This window comes from Passer domesticus, chromosome 1 (genome assembly GCF_036417665.1).
Source record: "Passer domesticus isolate bPasDom1 chromosome 1, bPasDom1.hap1, whole genome shotgun sequence".
NCBI lineage: Eukaryota > Metazoa > Chordata > Aves > Passeriformes > Passeridae > Passer > Passer domesticus.
In genome coordinates, this window is record NC_087474.1 from 35,748,502 (window position 1) to 35,756,671 (window position 8,170).

At 39.9% G+C, this 8,170-nt stretch overlaps 1 long non-coding RNA gene across 1 annotated transcript; it reads left to right on the forward strand.

Moving 5' to 3' along the window:
• Positions 1 to 7,434, forward strand: LOC135287622 (uncharacterized). The gene is made up of 3 exons (XR_010351195.1): positions 1 to 108; positions 3,018 to 3,142; positions 7,340 to 7,434. It is a non-coding gene; the product is annotated as an uncharacterized LOC135287622 (long non-coding RNA).
• Positions 7,435 to 8,170: the final 736 nt, after the last annotated feature.

An 8,170-nucleotide genomic window follows, 5' to 3' on the forward strand; every position in this document is an offset into this window, starting at 1 on the left:
GAGCTTTTCTCTATCACTTCTCTGCTCAGCCTGTAAGTGTGCCTGGGCTTGCCCTGACCCAAGTGTAGGACCATGCACTTGGCTGTGTTGAACTGCTTTAGACTTCAGGTAAGCTGCATGTGTGAAGTAGGTCAAGGTTGTCTTCTCTCAGATCTGCTTTTACAGCTGTGCAAGCTCTTACCTACTTTGTACTCTTCTTTCCAATGTCTGTTTTAACTCCCTTCCCTTCTTTTTCATGTCTCTTTGAGCCTTTTGGGAAAGGAAGGTGTGATGGATTTCTATGGCACAAGAAGCCCACTTGGGATTAGTCTCTTTCCTGCCTTCTTTCCATTATTTATAGTACATGTGTTGTGATTAGAGAAACTGCCACTGAGGTGAGGCTTCTTTTATTAGTAATGCAAACCCTCTACTATTGCTTTGCTTATAAACTGCTAAGATTTTTTAAAGGTCAAATAAGAAAGGCAAAAAAAGTTTTGAAAAGTTTTTGAAAGTTCAGAGAAATTACCAACAGATAGGGGCCCAATGAAAAATTCATTTCTACAGGGCTCTCAAGAATCCTCCAATCCTTTGTCCAACCTGCCTATTCTTAAACACCTACACTTTAAAGACTGGATATATTAAGCTGTGTGCCTGTGTTACAGACACCACAGCTAAAGACCTTACATCCAGACTTGCAAAATATTCAAAATCCACAATCTGAATAATTCTGAAAAGAACGCAATTGTCCTTGAATCATCCCACAAAACCACGAGGATTTTTAAAACTGCATTTTTCTCTATAAACAGAATTGCAGCTTCAGGATGCATAACTCCCTGTTTTCTTGGGTTTGGCTTTGCATCCTTGTTTCCTTTAAATAATAAAATAATAATCAAAATATTTGTCATGCAGCCCAATCCATGGCTGTGGTCTGATAGCAGTAAGCCAGCAAAGCCAAGACTGAGGCATCCCACAGTTTGAGTCCTGCTTGGGTGCTGGGAACTGCTGCATCTCTGCTCAGGGCCAGCAGCACATCCTTCCATCCCAAGACACCCAGCTGTCTATGTGGGCTGATGACAAGCAACTGAGCTTAGAGCAACCTGAGTTAACGTCACTGAGAGATTGGTTTAGCTCTCAGTTTAAGAGTTGGGAAGTGGCAGTTGAGATCAATATGCATAGAACAGGCATATTTTTTGATCTCTTTTTTTTCTTGAGCTGAATATTTGAATACAAAATCTGATCTTACATATGAGCTCAACTGTGGAAGTGTAATGTAATAGCATTTAAAAATAGTGACTGCCAAGAAGCAAATTAACACAGAGGAAAACCATTTGGAGGTGTTTGGTGATGGTTTTCACCAGGCAGGCTATGCACAGTTTTTATATAGAGTAGGTTAACATTTCCAAAGGGCAAAGAGAGATGAAGAATAAAGGATAATCTTTTGTTGCTTCCAGGCGTGTGATCTTTGTGGATGCACATTTGCAGTTGAAGAGCCCAAGCAGTGCTATCTTTCAGTCAGGTCTTGCTATACTCTAAGATTTTCTTAAAGTGTCATGACAGAAAATTGACATTAAGAACATACCTCTTTATGTGCTTTTTAAAAAATAAATAAATTAAAACCCTGTTCCATATCAAGCTTTTGATTTCCATATCAAGCTGTTTATGGCTCTGACAAACAATGCAGATATTTGAAACCTGCCCAGAACGTGTTTAAGAGCTGTACTGCAATAGATTAATAGATTTGTCACATATTTTACTCAGATTTAGCTCTGCTCATATGCAATGATGTATTTTTCCCCAAGAACAATACAGATAAAAGCTGAAGATTACAGTTTGTGTTAGAGTGGGTATGCACAGATAAGGATGTTTCTCTTTGTGGAAGATGAAAAAAGTAGAAGAGCCTAAGAACAACAAAGACGATCTTTCACAGCAGGGAATATATTTGATGACCTACAGTAAATATTTTAAATGCCTGAAAGTGCTTTTATATACAAGTATTGCTTTGTAGTAGGCACTTTGTAGTATGTATTTGCTATTCTCTTCCAATACAAATAAATATCAAGCTAGAAGAGAGTTATAGAACCATAAGATTAGGAAGATGATGAAAGTGTAGCACTGTCATTAGTCACAGTCAAAGACCACAGTGGTCTAGCAGAGGGACACAGAATCCTCATTGATCTGCTTGCTACAGTGATGTTTAGGACTAATGTAAGCAAGTAATAGGTAGGTTAATTTGGACAGCAAGTGGTAATTACTGAGTGTATGTTACAGTGGAACAGGACGTCATGGGGCAAATCAGTATAGCGGTTGAAAAAACAATGGGAACTCCAATGTAAAGCGAAGGTCTGAACTGCAGAATGAGTTTCTGCCTCTGAGGTCATATAGGAAGTTCAGACTACAAGATCGTACCATAATTCAGAAATCTGTTACTGGTCTAGAATCTCTTTCTAGGGACCAGTTTGAAAACATTTCACCTTTGTCTTGATCAAAGGGCAGTAAAAGATAGCCTTATCATTCGGGAGCTCTTGGAGCGCAAATTCCCAAAGCAAATTCCTCAGTGGTGTAGGGTGGGCATCTAGATGCTTTTCTTTGCATTGTGGGATATTGTGAATCAATGAACAATCAATGAACAGGAGACAGAAAGGAGCCTCTTATTGCCTCCAGCTGTAGGACATCACTTCTCAGCTCTGTGACAAAGCAATCTTACTTCTGAATTCACTGAATAGATCCTGTTCACTGGCAAGATGCTTCCAGGAATCTAGAAAGAGAGGGAAACATTGGAAGACTCATGAGGAGGTGAAGGACTAGATGAATCAGTCTTAATTTTAAAAAAATCATCAGGAGTGCTTAAGAATTTGAAGCACAGTATTTTCAGGATTCCCAGTTCTGATAACCAGAGAGTCATTGTCTGGGCTCGGACCTGGTAGCTCTGGATACATATTGAAATCCCCACAAATGAGCCTACTGGGGAATTTCATCCTTTCTGTTTGTGTATATATTTTGAAATGGAATCACCTATGACCTTTTTTCCTGCATTTCAGAGTTCACTGCTGTTCTCATCATATCCAGACATGCTGCGGTGATAAGGGACCTTGTGTTCAGAGTTTCAATACCCTCTCCACTTGGCTCCTGGGAAGAAGTTGAGGCTTGGCTTTCTTTGAGGCTGGTAGGAGATGACATGGTAACAAATGGGTTACAAACAGTGATTGAATGACAGGGTGAAACTGAGAGGAGTTAGCCATAAATACCCCTCTCTTTGGGACATTGATTCCTTTCAATAGCCCATTCTGCACCTCTGCCTTCTGAAGCAGCAATATTATAGGCTGACCCTAGCTGGATGCCAGGCACACACCAAAGCCTCTCCTCAGCTGGACAGGGAAGAGAAAATATAGCAAAAGGTTCATGGGTTGAGATGAGGACTGGGAGAGATAATTCACCAAATACCATTATGGGCAAAGCAGACTCAACTTAGGGATTATTAACAAAACCAAATCAGGAGAATAAGAAGTAAAATAAATCTTAGAAACACCTTGCCCTTACTCTTCCCTCCTTCCCAGCTCTACCTTCTGTCCCAGTAATGCAGGGACAGGGGGAATGGGGCTTGTGGTCAGTTCATCACATGTTGTTTCTGAGGCTGCTCAAGAAGAGGAGTCTTTCCCCTGCTTCAGCCTGAGGTCCCTCCCTCAGGAAGAAGTTCACCTTCTGCAAACTTATCCCACATGAGTTCATCCCACAGGCAACAGTTCTCTGTGAGCTGCTGCAATGTGGGTCATTTTGCCTTGGGGTGCAGTCCTTCAGGCACAGGCTGCTCCAGCGTGGGTCCCCATGGGGTCACAAGTCCTATCAAGTAACCTGCTCCACTGTGGGCTCCTCTCTCCATGGGTCCACAGGTCCCTGCCAGGAGCCTGCTGCAGCATGGACCTCCCAAGGATTCACAGTTTCTTTTCAGGTATTCACCTCCTCTGGCATGGATCTGCTCCATGGGCTGCAGGTGATCTCTGCATCCTTGAGGCCCTCCGTTCGCCATGGGCTGTAGGAGAAGCTCAGCTCCAGTGCCCTGGAGCACTTCCTCTCCCTCCTTCACTGACCTTGGTGTCTACAATTCTCTCTCTTGCAGCTTTTCTCTGGCTGCAATTACTATTGCAATTAATATATCTGCATAATAACTATTTTTTTCTTTCTTAAATATGTTCCCACCATTTCTGATTGGCCCATCCTTCGCCAATGGCAGGTCCATCATGGAGCTGGCTGGCATTGGCTCTGTTGGACATAGAGGAAGCTTCTGACAGCTTCTCACAGAAGCCAGCCCTATAAAACTCCACTACCAAAACTGGGCCATACAAAATTTTTGCTTTGCCCTTTCCCCAAAACAGGAGGTGAAACAGCTCCTGGGCAGCCTTTATTGATTATAGTCCTAAAAGTCACCAGCCTAGTGGGATGAACACATCTGTAGAGAAATGGGTAAGTGTCTGGGAGACTTTCCCAGTGACAGGAATAGAACTGAGGTCTCAGCAGAATTTCAGATGTCTCTGTGTGTCACTCTGGTAAGCCAGACCTCTGGGAGAGGCACCTCCACAGAAGCCTGGAAGTAATGCACTGTGAGATTTTATCATGTAGGTGTGATCGTATCTTGGCCGCGAACATAACAAAGATGTCACTAATTAATCCGTTCTTAGGTTTTTTTCTGCTGAACTTAGCATTGTACAAGAGAACAGAATACAATATTAGACCTGTAAGAAACATTAAATTCTAGTTTCTCTGTTCATTTTTTTAAGCAAATGGCTTAATTCACAGTATAAGAATAACCATGGCTTTTGCTGAAAAAAGCTTGTAATTTATTTTTTTTTTTATTTTAATGAAAGCTAAATGGTCACCAGCCAAAAAAAAAAAAATCTTCATATTAATAATATTTAGTTTGTGGTTTAAAAGATGTATTTCTTTTTGAACCAGATCTGATCAATGCACACAGTGTTTTTGCCAAAGATTTTTAAAAATGCTTCACTTAAAATTGTCCAGATTTTTGATCAAATAATTTGGAAAAATGTATCTGGTTTGTTCTCACATTGAGGAAGGCTTTTCTCCGTTTTCTCACTTCTGTGTTTTTCCTGTCTTTTGACGAATCCTGACTCGAGTGCTCCATTTAAAGGCTTTGAGCATCCCAGAGCGTGGGAAGCCTTCTGGGGCTGCCGATACGCAGCAGAGTGCACGACCCTGCGACTGCTCCCTTCTCTTCTCGCCCACTGTGCAGCACAGGCTCCCAGACTTCTCCTGAGAAGTGTTGAGGCCCTGCCAGTTCTAGTCTGGGAGCTGGGTCTGTTTAGTACCTCTGAATACTAACTAGGTTGTTTTTACCCAACAGTAATATGTGACAAATTAAACAATATAAATTTTATCTTGATCTTAATTAAGGCAACAGCAATATTCCCATTAACTTCAGTGGGACCAGAACTATATCAAATATTATTTAAACATTTATAATAGCATTAGATAATGGGGTTAGAATAATTAAGAGTCTATTGAAGAAATTTAGCTTGATGGTGGAAAGGCAAATTATGTCAAATGAACGGGAACTGTCATTTATGGAGGCCTATTGAGGTAGTTTTGTTTATTGAGGGAAGAGAACGAAGCTCATAGAAATCTTTCAGGGGCAGAATCTGAATGTCTTTTTGGGACTGAGAAAGAAGTGTGGGAATATTAAACAGATGTGTGAGGTGGGAACAGTGTTTCTCACCATCACACAGACTCAGCAGTCAAGAGTACCTGAAAATTAATTTTCGATCGGCAAAATGAGATCCTAGAATCAGTGTAGGCTGTTTCAATTAGGTCTGTGCAGATAGACAAAATTAATGGGTCAAATAAGTAATTAATGGTGTTAATATATCAATCACTTTTCTAATAAAAGTGTCTGAAGTGAGTCAGGGGAAAAAAAATCTAATAATTAATTTGAAAACTGCTATGATGCTCCAATTGATTTGGGCCTGGAATAAAAAAGGAGAATAATTAGTAAGGATCAAAAAAACAATATTGCATTTAGTCTCCCAAATGGGGAGGAAAATTAAACAGAGGTGGGATTGAAATATCATTTTTTACCCTCTTAAGAAGATTGGGATTGTCAACTCCAGTAGAATCCTATTCCTTATTTTAAAAGACCTATATATGCCTGTTCTTCCTCACTTCTACTCATGTGCAAGGTCATGTCGACTCAATTAGGAAACAAGTGACTCTGTGTGTGTGTGTTTTAGACTTTTTCCTTAACCCAGAACTTCAAATGTTAAGAAGCTCTTTTCTCTGTTTGCTGCTATGATAAAATGATGAACTAGCATAAAAGCCATAAATGCTTTGGGGTTTTTTTTCCCCAAAATGCATGTTCCTTTCAACACAAAATGAAGGTATTAGTCTAAGTGATCTCTGCTAGACTGCTCACTGGGCAGGAAATGAAAGAGAGGGGGCATTGCTTGAATGTGTCTATTAGTTGTAAAAATTGGTTGTGTGTGAATTTTTTAATTTTTGGAGGAAGTTGTTGAAACTTGTGAGTGCTCATTTGTTGAACTAAATACACTAGTGGAGGTGCAGAGAGCATTAGTTCATAAGGGTTAAAAAAATATAAATCTGGGATTGGGAAATATTTTTGACTGGCCACACAGTGCTGCTGAGCTTGGCTTGGTCAACCTCTGTGTTATTGAACAAAAATGTACTGCAATTGTTATGAAAAATAGTTCTCAGTTTGCCCTTTTCCACTCATTTCCAATATGAAAACCAACTAGTAAATGAGCAAGAAACAACCACAGTTCCTTTCAACAAAAAAATCTAGATTGAACCACCTCTTCCTTGCAAGAAGCTGTCTACCAAAACAATTAACGGAACTGGACCTGCTTTAGCTGGTACCCTAATGTGAATGAAAGGCAGTAGTTAAAAGTACTTGAAATAAAAGGAAAATCAAAACAAGTGCAAGCTAACTCAATGCTTTTGAAAATGGGACTCTTAAATAGAACGTGGACTGGTCTGTTATCTGCCATTATTTAAAAACTGTTGCATGGAAGCTGCCTTGTGGGAACCAGAGATGTCAGTATTGGTGTACAAATGCTAAATATCTAGGAAGCATTAGAGGAGTGGAACTGATCAGACTGAGAATTCATAATGTAGTTGTTCAGTGTGTTTCAGGAGATCCAAGTAACACTAAAAAGCTTTTCAGCTAAGAATGCTCTTTCCTTGCAGTAGAAGTAGTTATTCTTTCTTTATTTTACCATGAGTTAAACTTACCATACACCTTTCCTCTTCTTGGTAATGTCTGTTTGAATGACACATCCACCAGTGCTGGTGGTTGTGTTCTTTGCTATATTAGTTTTCCTTATATTTATTCCAGGCCACTGCTGCTGGGCAGGATGTGACAAGTGTGCTGGTTTGCAAGGCGGTGGTGTACAGAAGAGTGATTTCATTCAAACAAGAAGTTGTTGCTAGGTAGGCATTTTATTAGCACTCATGCAGAGTAGCAACTTGCTGTAGTCTGCACTTTTTTCATCTTTAAAGTACACTTAAAACTAGATCCTTGAACAATGGGCCAATAAGTTGGAAAACACATTTGGACTTCAGAAGAAATGCACTAAGCAAGAAAAAAACTAACTGAAAAATACAAAGGACAGTATTTCAAATAGCACATGGTAGTATGGTGTTTAATAATTCGTCCTTTTTTACCATATAGTTCTCATATATAGATTCCTTATTCAATTTGTTCTTTGTAAATTTACTGGTACACCCTCTCTATCACTTTAGTTGCTCTTCTTTGTGTTGTTGTTTAGGTATTTTTTCCCCTAATTCTAGCCTGTCTCCTGGTCTGTTCTGTCTTATGATGCACAGACCAGAATTGCAAACACATTAAAAATATGGGTGGAGTAAGATGTCCCCAGTGGCAAAATTATTTTCTTGGTTTTGTTGTGACTGTCCTTCCTAATGACATTTTATGACTGGTGTTGCAAACTTAACTCAGAATTGCAAAGAGCTGTTATTGATGACCCCATTAGCATTTCCACTAATGGAAACTGTTCTGAATACAGCATCAGGTAAGCAAAGTCAAGGTTGTTTATCCCTTGATGCAGAACTTCACAATGCTCCACATGGAAGCTCACCAGCCCCTGAGTGTTGTGCACACTCCCTGGGTGGGTTTTTGGAATTCCTTATGGTCAGTGTGGCACTTGAT